The following is a 9,278-nucleotide window of genomic DNA, read 5'->3' as shown; positions in this document are numbered from 1 at the left end:
GGCGCCGGGCAGCCGCGCCGGCCCCGCCCACGGCCCCGCCCCGCCGCCTCTGGGCACGCCCCCTGCCGGGGATGGGGGGGGGGGGGGTCTTCCCCCCAGCGCATGCGCACCCCCCCCGCCCGGCGCCATGGGGTCTTCCCTGCGCGCGCAGCAGCAGTTTCCCGCCTTGTGCGCGGCGGCGCTGAGGGCGGCGGGTGTGGGCGGCTGCTCGATGCCTCCCGTTGTGAGGAAACGGGGCCTGTCTGTGTGTCCCGGCCCCCCTTCTGGGCTGCTCCCTGTGCAGGTGTGGCCGTGCAGTTGGTACGTACAGCCCCGAGCAGCACGAGGGTGGGTTGGGGCTCTGGGGGCCCACAGGCTCCTCCCGAGCGTGGTGAGGTGAGGGCAGAACCAAGGGCCTCGGAGCCACGGCTTGTCACCTCTTCCAGGAATGACGGTGTGCTCTGTGATTCACTCCTGGAAGGTGCTAGGTTGGAAGAAAGGGCTGTGTGCTGAGAGGAAGGAGAGCCTGTGCTAGGCGTTGGGGTCCCCCACAGACTCGGTTTGTTTGAAAACAAGAAAAAGGGTTTTCAGCAGCCAAACTAGATAACCTGCATTCCTGAGATACTGGAAAGTTTGTGTATCTTCATTAGCATGACATGAGTGCTTGCTCTCCAGCCAGCACAGCAGCTCCTTGAGATGTTTATCTGAACAATGTACTTTCAGGAATAGCTGTAGGTGTTTCTTTCTCTTTCTTTCCATGTTATTCTTCATAGTGTGTAAAGTACCGAATTCCTGAGTTAAATAATTGCATGTAATCAGTGCTATAGCTCAGTCTCCCCACTGCTGCTGTTAATCAGGCCAGGAGTTTAACATGGCCTTTGCCATACCCACAGCTCACATCCACCGTGAGCTGTCCCAGATTCCCAGCCGCCTTGTCCTGTGCTTGCGGAGCAGTTTGAGCCTCCACCAGATCCCCTGACCATTAAGACAGGATGTGACTAGTTAAAAGTGATATGCTGGTATTACTTTTATGGCAGTCTCAGCACTGACATGTGAAATTTACTCATTCCAGTAAAAAGCCTGAATTATAGCCCAGAAAATCCATACACTTTGTAAATTACAGGCTTCATAGCTTAAACAAATGGCATAGAGATCTGTGTGCTGGAGGTATGTCCAGGTGGAGCAGATGTGACACTGTTATTAGAGCATGTCAGATAAACTTAGATGTGCTGTTATTAAATGCATGACTTGTACAGGAAATTGCATGTTTATCTAGGTTATGTGAGCAGGACATTTCAAGCTTGATTCAGTTGCCTAAGCAGAGGTATCTGCTGCCATTTCAGACACGCTCAGCTATCTGAGACATCAGCACAGGGCTGGCTGGTACAACACAGGACCACTACAGGCTCGCACCTCTCTGGACTGGCTTCCCCCCTTTTTCTGGTGATGGGAACACCCTGGGGCATCTCAAATGACACCAGATGCCAATGTTTAGGCACCTTTAGCAAGCCATTCCCGCTTTACTGACGTGCAGCCCCATCAGTAGGAATCCTGTAGTATCAAGGATAAAATGATGCATCTCACTACTTATGTAAATTATAGCAGCTCACAGATTGCTAATCAAAATCAATGACCAATCATAACATAGAAAAAAAATCAAACTGTACATCAAAGATAGTCTAAAGCCTCAGCCTCTGTGCTTATGCCGCATGTGCAGCTTCCTCTCCCCAGCAGTGTCTGGCTGTGCTGGTTTCAGGAGAGCTCCGTGTGGCCAAGGGATCTGCCTGTAGGATTAGTGTCTAAATGAGGCCACGCTGTAACGTGAGGCATTGCACACATTGCAGCAAGGATGGGCTGAGAGGCAGATGAGAGCAGCAGTTAGAAGATACCATGTTGCTTTAATTAATTGTGTGCAAGGTTTTCAGGATTTAATTTAGAATGTTAAAAACATCCTCCTGGGTCAGACCAATGACACCTCTAGCCCAGTGGCCTGTCTCCAGTGGCGGCAACAGGAGATGCTGTTTGGGCAAGGATGTGAGCCAGGGAACTTGCTGCTGTCCATTTCCCCCTCCAGCATCCTGAATGTAGTAGAGATGTTAAAGGATGCAGCCACTTATGGACCTGTTGCTTGTGAATTTATGTAATCCCTTTTAAACTTGTTCATACTGTCTCCACAGTCTTCTGTGACACCAGGTTCCAGACTTGTGTCAAAAAATACTTTCTTCTGTTTTAAACTAATCTTGTAGTTCAAGAGTGTGCCTCCTTGTTCTTCTGTAGCAGGATTCCATGAATATCAAGCCTGCATTCACTTGTTCTACTGCCTTCATGTCTTTGTAAACCTCAATAAGATCCTTCTCAGCCGCCTTCTCTCTAAATTGAAGCGTCCCAGCCTTCTTGGTTGCTCCTTATTCAGGCAGCTCATCCTCCAGCTGGCTTGTTTGGCTGCCGTTGCACCCCGAGCCAGTGGCTTCAGAGAACTGTCAGTGACAGTGCTGCAGTCTCTTTCCTGAGTTGCAGCTGACAGCTCTGAGCTCAGCATTGATTTAAAATGTGTTTTCTGGTGTTTTGGGAGGAGGTTGTTGTGAACTGCAGGTATAAAGGGTGACGAGTCAATAAGATACGAACAACCTGTTCCGGGAAAATAATCTCAGGTGTAATTATTAACACGTTTATGGGGCTTGTTTCTTTCAAGAGACAGCACCTTTCCTAGTGTTACTCTTCAAGCAAGAGAATGCAACTCTGCTAGTAGATTTATACCAGAGAGAAGAATCCAAGGAAATATTTTCTGTCTCCTCAGTCCTCCCTTTTTGATATTTCATCTAAGTGTCTCGGTTTTGGCATAGCAGCATTTCCTGAGGGAGTCTGCATTCTCTGACTGATTCTCTGGTTGTTGGGGCTGCTGAACTTCCTACAGAAGAGGCCCAGCACTAGGACATCGGGTAAGGCAGCTGCTGAAGAAACCCCCAGCGGTATGGACAATGCTCAAACACCCACATGGCTTTTTTTTGGTTTGGAGATCTCCACCCAACCAGTGAACTTCATGTGACCCCTCCCAACAGCACCACTGGTTTGTTTAATCAATGATTAAACTGGAATTTTCCTTCCCTTTCCGAACGTACTCTGTCAGTCCTTACATTCCCTTTTTGGTTTTTAATAAAGCCAAGGCAACAGAAAAATACAACAATCATTAAAATACTGTGGCATAACTTTACTAGGGAGGCATCACACATCTATATTAGATGTGGTGACTTTAGGGCTGAAGAGCAGAAGCTCTAAGCCCTGTGGAAAGCTGCTCTTCCAGAAAGCAAGAAGATAGACCTGGTATCTCTTAAATCTGATTTACTGTACGAGTGCCCGTCAGGTCTGGGAGCCCTTTCCAAGCTCTCATTCAGGCAGACAGTTTAGGACTCCAGGATTGCTTCTCCCAATAGCATGTGTGTCAGCTCGAGCAAGAAAAACAAACCCTAACTCTGTGAGTAAAGTACAATAAAAAGTGTGGTGGTATCCTACCAGATCAGCACAGGTTTTTCAGTGCAGGTTTTTACAATGTTGTGTTCTTTTTAAAAAATACTTTCTGTTTTCTAACCATCAGGGAGTGCAGAGTTGAATACCCCAGAATGATTCCCTGAGCTCTCTCCTGAGTGGGAGTAGCTAACTTAGACCCCATCATTGTCTAATTACACTTAGCCTTGCTTTGCCCCTGCATCTTCGTATTTGTCAGCAACTTGAATGCCCCCGTCCTTGGTGTCATGAGATCCTTCTCTGGCTCTTCTCAGTCAGTTTGGATGCCCTGAATAATTTTGTATCATTGGTAAACTTTGACTCTTCATCGTTTACCTCTTTTTCCAGCTCATTGATGGTTATATTGTACAACTCAGGTGTCAGCACAGATGCGTGCTTTATTTTTATTTATATATTTTTATATATATTTATTTACAATGCACTGCACATTGGAGGCTTATAAAGCAAAAGCTGCTGTTACTTCATGATAAAAGAATCCCCACCTTCCTCTAGTGCAGCAACACCATTTCCTAGCGGTACCGACAGGACAGCCTCATCTCTCCCCCTGTGTGTTGCAAGCCCCTTTTTGTCTGCAGGTAACTTTAACCACGCAGTTGCTGACTGTGAGCTCTTTCATTCTTGGACACTCACAGTTGCTGCTTTTTCTTGAATTACAGAATTCATTCTCACTCAGCCCTCTCGGGGACTGAGAGAGATACTGGATCTGCCTGATGAACAGAGTTATGGATTTCTTCCCTTTTGTACACATTTCAGGTTATTGTGAAGGCAACAAATAGAAGGGAGGCACAGGTTCCCTGCAGGATGTATGTTCCCTGGGGGACAAAGCCAGGACTGCTGAATAGTTCTTGTAGAGCCCTTTCCTGGCAGCTCAGGGCTGTTCTTGGCATCAGCAGTTGGAGCTCTAGCCTTCAGAGCCTGTAAATCTGGGTTCCCATCTGAGAGGCTCCACTAAGAAGTCTTCTAACAAGTGAGTATTTCATAGCCACTAATCTAGTGATTTGTTTTTGGATCTTTCTAATTAGCACTCATTAGGTGACTCTTGCATTAATAGGAGTTCAGGAAGCACCATCCCCTCTTCACAATGGGCAAAGTGAGGAACAGGAATCTGAAATGGTTATTGAGTAACCAGTCCCAGAGCTGGGATTAAAGTCTAGGGTTCTAGCCCTACCTTTTAGGCATTATATGCTCTTTCTTACCGACACAGTCATGTAAAGATTTCAATGCCCTTGGGAAGAAGAATGAGAGATGGAGAAAGAGAGGAGAGCAAAAAGGCAGGCGGCTCTGCAATGCTCCTTTGAAGATCATTGATAACAATATTTCCCAAACAACTAATGAGCTTTTCCTTACTCATGGTGTCAATCTGTCTTCCTGAGTTGGTGTTCACAGCGAAGCGCAGGGCTCGGAGATGAACTGATTAATGCCATTGGTTTTATCCATCTCTTTCCTGGAGCTTATCAGATGTTGTGAGGCCCTTTGGACTTAATTGCCTTTTGAAAGGCACAATTGCTGACCTGACTGCTGAGGTACTGTCACCAGCACAGCTCCTGGCAAAGCAAATCATCTGCCAGAAGCCAATGAGTCTCAGATGCCTTTTGCTAAATAGGGGACTTCTGGTGGAGTTAAACGTTAACATCCTTCACAGCTCCCGTGTGTTCAAGGTTCAGGAGGGAAGCCACGCTGAGTCAGCCTGGCAGCTGTATTTCCTGCTCCAGCTCTCTCCTCCTGCATGATTCACTCGCTCCTTCTCTCTGCCAGGAAGTCTTAGTTCTGGATGAAACAATAAGGTGGCAGAGGGATACATCAGCTACCTTGTACCACCAGGAGATCAGCTCCTGATAGCTTGATACCCTGGTGGGTTTCCTGGCTGGCCTACAAGTAACCTTGGTGAAACAAGAAGGGAAACTCATGGGTACCAAAAGCCCCCCGAGCTGCAGAAGAATTTCCTTCAGCTCTTAGCAATGCTACACTCATGGCACACAGCAGGGCCGTGCTCCTTCCAGGCAGCGCTGGGCAATGGGCTGTGAATTCATAGGGCAGCTTGTTCTTGTCTTGCTGTTCCCTGCGCCGATTGCTTTTAGATGGGCACTTTAAATAAAAAGGTAAATCCTTTTAACTGTGGCAGTCTCAAGAGTCGCCCAGTAGCAGGGAAGGAGGGGAGGCAGATGAGAAGAGCTGTTTTATTTAATATCACTGCCACAGTCTATAGACTCGAGCACTGCCAAGTCTTTGGGCGTAGCCAGAGTCTGACATGGGAAATTGATTGTTCAGTGCTGTTGCCTGGCTGCCTCTTGGAGCTGGAGCTCTGTGCTGTTTGCCTCACGCTGAAGCGTGTTGGAATAAGACCCAGCGATTGCTGCTCATGAGCTCAGACGCTGCCCCAGGCACCTATCCCACACTGGTGGGACTTAGTTTTGCCTGGAAAGCAAATCGTTTACTTCAGCATCGATGGAAGTTTGTGAAAATGCAACTGCACAATCTCTGCTGAGCTCAGACCTAGAAACACAGCCAAGAGTCTCGCTGGCTTTGGATAAAACTTCGCTGTGGTTACAGGCGTCATGGGATCATGTGATGGTGCAGCTGATCTTTCCAACATCCAGCGTTCTTGCTTCAGGCCTTTTCTGCTGCACAGAACACATTTAGAGTTCAAAACATCATCTCCTTGCTAGGGTCATCATTTATTGATACCAGAATTATCGGTCAAGTGTTGTTGAGGAAACTCCTCTGCCTCTGCTTGCATTCCTGATTCTCCCAGGCTTCTTCCCAGCGTGCCAGCCCGTCCACAAAGCCTCCAGCATCCTCAGCTAAGGGATTTCTAAACAGACACAGCTTCTCCCTCCAGCACAAAGGCACTCTCTTTCCTACTCAGGACAGAATGCCACGTCTGTCTATTCCTCAAGTGCTTGGGTTCTCAGACCAGTGAATTAAGGGGGAAATCAGGTCTAAGCTGGACTCTGAGGCCCTTTCAGACATGTTGACAAGAGAAATATATGCCTTGAAACAACTTGAAAAGAACTCTAGGGAGGGAGGAGAGCAGGAGAGTGTCAGCTGTGAGCTGCCACCCTCTCCCGAGATCTCTCCTCCTGCAAAGAGCACGGCCCTGGCTCTTCTGTGACCTCTTTCTTCCTGCAGGATGATGCAGGGTAATGGCAGGCAGAAAGTCAGCTGCTCTGCCACAGGGTTAGTCCTCCGGATAGATGAAAGAAAAATGGTTTGGTGTCCAAATGAATGCCATGTCTTTAAAGAAAAATTAAAGCCAGATGTTTCCAACAGGCCTGCTGAGACCAGCCTTTTCTGACATACTTACCAAGCCACCAAGGCAGCCCAGCCAGTGTCTGCAGAGCTCCGTGTCGGGAACACCCTGTAATCCCAAAGGCTCCACCGCAGTTGCTGGAGGCACCCTGGCTGGCTGGAGGGATGGCACACAAGAGTGAGGCAGAGATAGCGCTGCCAGCTCAGCATTTATTCAGTGTTTAAAAATATTTATTCCTCGCTGATAATGGTGATGGCAGCAAGGGTGTAGTAACCAGACCAAATTTAGCACCTTTGGACAAAACACCCGGGCCAAAAGGTGGTCTGACTGTGCTGGCATTAGCTCTAATTTCAGCTGGGGGCTTGCAGGCACAGACAGTGTATCATGGTTAACAGAGTCCAGGACATCATCCCTGTCTCAGGGACTGACCTCAGACCCCCTCGGACAGGCTGACGTTCAGTCTAACAGGCAGGTAAAGCTTTGACCGTGCAGGGACTCCATCAGAACCAAGGAAAATGCATTTTATTCTTGCATCACGCACGTGGTGTTTGTATTCAGCTGCGCCTGAAGCTAACGACCATTCCAGTGTGGGCAGAACAGAGGTAAAATACTAGGAAAAGGGAAACAGAATCCTTGCCTCAGCGCAATCAGGGAGAGAGCAGAGCTTCCCACTTCGCAAGGGAGTAACCAAAACCTCAGGGGCTGCTGGGTGTGTGGTTCCAGCTCACACCCAGGAGTAATTAATCTTTTTGCCAGCCTAGCTGCTCCAGGCTTCTGACTACAATAGGTATTGCTGTTTTGCATTCATCAGTGTGCCTGGTGGTTATAACATTCAACTTCTGGCCTCTTAAGGACAAATTCCTGATGCTGTGCCCTCAGCGCTACCTCGAGGTGGAGTTTCCTCTTGCGAAATCAGCGGGTGCTGAAAATGTCCCGTTGGCTCTGATGACTGGGAAAGGCTTTGCTTGGCGTTTTAGATGTACGTGTCATGGTCCTCATCTTCCAACTGCCCCATCCTAACTGCTGGGATTCTACTGCTCCGGAGTGGCAGGTGAGATGCCCTTGAGATGCAGTGTGCCACTGGACCACTGTCTTCTGCTGGGGAATAAATGATAATTCAGAAGGTGCACTCGAAGCAAAAGTAAATAGAGCAGAGGAAAGTTAGGTGGCAGGAAATCCCAGTTTTTACTGGCACCCGCTCATATCAGATAATTTGACCTATAACAAAAAATAAATCCCTCTGTAGTCCAGTTCCACAGAGCTGGGCAAACGACTGCCATAAAAAAAGGAGCTTTCTGCCATGCCCTTCATTTGTTCTCACAATATGACATCTCATTTCAGTCTGTGCATCAATTCATTCTGCTCTGTAGCATCACGGACAGAAGGCACAATTGTTACTGCTCTGATTCCAAAACCAACTGTCGAGAGAAGGCCTTTGGGAGGGGAGCGGGGAGCCAGACAGCAGGCCACGCTGGATGGAGTTCAAGGAAAACTGTTTGCCTTGCTGCCCTCCTGTAAGTTCACAGTAGATGGTGACTAACAGGAAAGAAACTTCGCTGTGGTGTAAACACAAAAATGTTTGTATTTGCCTTCCAGATAGGTATTAACGTTATCTGATTATAGCATGTTCTGTTGAACTGTGGCGCTTCTGCATCGCTCCCTTAGAAGACAGAGAATTATTGGTACAAAGCATGAATTATTTACTAGCTCTATGGACTGGGCGTTTTTCCTCCCCATCTGCACTAAAAGCCAGTGAGGTTGTCAGTGTGTCAGGAGTCTGGCAAAACGGGAAGCGTCTTGACTGACGTCTGTGGAACTCACCGCTCCGCCAGCTGGGTAGTTCAGTGAAACTGGGCAGAACCAGCTTCAGGAAAATGATCTAATTTGAGTGTTAGGGATAATTTACATCCCGTCACGGCCTGCTTGTGGAATCCTGAGCTCCTGTAGGATATGCAGGTACTCGGCAGCTTTGAAAACACGGCTCAGAAGTATTTTGTGCTGCGATTTCTCTATTGCTTTGATATCTCAGTTTAAAGTGATGAGCACGCTAAAAATTAATGAGCGGATTTGGAGATAAAGAGGTCTGTAAAACAGGGATAATACTTAACTGCTTCACAGGGGGCATAAGGATTAAGGAGTTAATGTTTGCAAAGTGCTTTGAAGATGAGAAGTGCTAAGTCTGATTACATCTGGTGGGTGAAGTAGATGAGAATGAAGAAGAGGTTCTCAGTTCCATACTGTAACTACAAGGTCTCGCTAAATGTCGTAATAAATAACGATCTGAAGATGGTTTGCTCTCCTGCTGTCCCTGGTGGTTTGTAGTTGGGTCGCCCCTGGCAGAAGAGAGGTTTCCAGAATGGATTCCAGTGTCTTTAAATAGTCACTTCTCATTTATTCGGCTCGAAGTTACTTGGTTTCTGCTACTTTAATTTGCTTTTCTTTCATTCACATGTGTCTTGGAGATGCAACATCCTACGACACGAACCCCAAGGGCTGAACACTCCATCCTTCACCCAGACCAAACCCG

This window comes from Nyctibius grandis, chromosome 11 (assembly GCF_013368605.1).
Source record: "Nyctibius grandis isolate bNycGra1 chromosome 11, bNycGra1.pri, whole genome shotgun sequence".
NCBI classification, from domain to species: Eukaryota; Metazoa; Chordata; class Aves; order Nyctibiiformes; family Nyctibiidae; genus Nyctibius; species Nyctibius grandis.
This window is presented reverse-complemented; position numbering follows the sequence as displayed.